This window comes from Ctenocephalides felis, unplaced genomic scaffold (genome assembly GCF_003426905.1).
Source record: "Ctenocephalides felis isolate EL2017-DRISC unplaced genomic scaffold, ASM342690v1 CF-g0.4_SCAFFOLD_01886, whole genome shotgun sequence".
NCBI classification, from domain to species: domain Eukaryota; kingdom Metazoa; phylum Arthropoda; class Insecta; order Siphonaptera; family Pulicidae; genus Ctenocephalides; species Ctenocephalides felis.
Window position 1 is genome coordinate 135,735,979 of NW_020538040.1, and position 2,601 is coordinate 135,738,579.

Here is a 2,601-nt window from a genome sequence, read left to right on the forward strand (position 1 = left end):
TCAAATTGCTTTTAAATTTCTGAAATCGGTTCAGGCGTTTTCCAGAAAACGTCGATCAAAGTCTAATTTTGACAAATGCCAAAAAAACTATTAATTTTTGCAAACTTTGAAGAATTTTCGAAATATGATCTACATAAAAGTATGATCTACAAGACTATTGTATCTACCGTCAAAAAAAACATAAAAATCGTCAATTTACAAAAAAAAAAAACTATTACAAGAAAACGGCCTGGCCGATCTTTACCAAAAACCAATCAGCACGATTCCAATATCAATCGAACGGTTCTTGAATTTTCAAAATCGATTCAGAATTGCGGGCTAAAACGTGGATGAAAAATTTTTCACTTTTCTGCTAGTTACAAAGAAACGGCCCGGCCGATCGTCGCACAAAACTCAGAAACGCTAGTCCATCTTGAGATACATAGAATGGCTTTTTTTGAAATCGGTCCATCCGTTTTGTAGAAAACGTCGATTTACGGCAAAAACATCTGTTCACACACACATACTTTTTCCAAATTTGGTCTCATTTGATTCAGAATGCCTTGTAACGTCGAGAAAACATAAAATTAGCGAGTCGGATTTTTTTTATGAAAACATAAACTTCTCCTTCGAGAGGTTTAAAAGGAAGTGTAAAAATGTTTGTACTTCATTTATATACATAAGTTAACATTATCTTTAGAAATAATTTATAAACTATAAACTAAAAGTTATAGGTCTTGATAAACACATGACTGAACCAATATAAACAACTTGACCGAAAAGAATTGTGATTTAGTAACTTTTACAGTTGTGTTGATGAAATTTTGAATTTTTTTTTATTGGCCTCGCTTACATGGAGCATTTAGCCACCTACAACATTTCTTTATTTATTTAACATTATTTTTAATTCTATTTCTTACTTCTAATTCTAATCAATTTTAACTCAACATTTCAAATTCTAACTCAAGACATTATTTTACTTCAAATACTTCTTCTATTCGTTTTTACTCATTCTTCTTTCTTCTAAATCCATCTTTTTCATTTTTCTACTAATGCTATTGCGTTTTCTAATTTTTTTTTTAGCTTGATACTATTTTTTTATTCATACATACTAACTTATTCAATTACAATTCTATTTTATCATATACAAATTCGTTATTACAATTCATTAAATTATTAGGAAGTGCCTGGAAACGAACCAACGATCTCAGGCATGTGAGTCGGACATGCTAACCATGAGCTATGCCCGCCACTTGAAAATTTTAATTTTTATAATTAAATTACTTTTCGTAGGTTATGCTACATTAAAATTCATTTTCAGAACGCGAAATGGGTGAAATGAAACATGTTAAACAAATTAATTTATTTTACACGATTACAGATATAATATTGCAAGTACATATGTTTCAAAGATATCAACTGATAATCGCTTAAATAAAAGCGAAATTTTTATTTTCGAAATAAGCATTTCAACATTTTATCTAAATAGCTAATTCTAATTCTTGCTGATTATGTCGAGTATTTACGCATGTCGTCGGAACGTTCATGCAACTCTTGCCTTAAGGCAAAATGCTACTTACAACTAGCTAAAAAACTTATATTATCTTAATGCAAATATTAATATGAAAAATTAGCTAAACAAATAAAAGACATTTGCATGTAAGATTTATATTTATTTCCTGCATTTTTTCATATTCTTTCGCGAAGTAATAAATATTTCAACTACCACTATCGGTTTTTTAAGCTTCCGCCTGGAGTAATGCTCTTTGGCACTTTTAAGTCCTCTTCTAAAATGTTAGTGTCCTCGTGGACCGTTTCCTTCTCTTTTTCTTTCATAATTGCGGCGCCCTTAGACGGATATGCAATATTCGGATAATCCGGGGCTAATAGGGCCCCCATCCTGGATGAATCCAAAAAATGGCAACGGCCGGATACATTCCTGGTTCTCTCGCCCACGTCTGCTTTTTTATCATTTCTGTTGGTCGAAGAGATGACTGTATCTCAGGATTACTGAAGATTAAAGGACTTGTTGCTCTTCCATTGCTAGCAGGGCAGTCATCAGCTTGACTACCATCTTGGCAATTGTGTGACATTTGGAATTTATGGGAATTTTTTTTTTTCAATTTGAATTTTAATGTTACAAAATATGCAAAATTTTGTTTTTGTGTGATTTGATTGGGTGCTAGATGGTCTTTTATTCTAAAAACAAAATTATGCACAAGCTCAAATATTAATATCGCAATAGCGTTGCATTCATTTTTTGACACATTTTGAAAATTTAAATGGAAAAATAATATCTTGTTCCCAAGGGGGTGTAACTCAGGGGTAGAGTGTCCGCTTCGCATGCGGGAAGTCCTGGGTTCAAATCCCAGCTCCTCCAAACGTTTTTATACATATTTAATTAGTTACATAAATAAACTACATATTTTATATTTTCAAAGTTTAGATATTAATATATAACGACAAATTTGACTGTGATCTTAAAATTCTTGAAGATTGCTAGACTTTTTCAGATTTTATGAAAAAATAAATCTAGTGGTGCATGGCATTCCGCCCTAAGGCAAATTGCTAGAACTTTCCGCGCCGTAATTAAACATTCGAGAAATAAAAATAATCAATAAA

The 2,601-nt window shown here is 31.5% G+C and overlaps 1 non-coding gene across 1 annotated transcript; it reads left to right on the plus strand.

Moving 5' to 3' along the window:
- The first annotated feature begins 2,287 nt into the window (after positions 1-2,287).
- Positions 2,288-2,359, plus strand: Trnaa-cgc. The gene has a single exon. It is a non-coding gene; the product is annotated as a tRNA-Ala (tRNA).
- Positions 2,360-2,601: the final 242 nt, after the last annotated feature.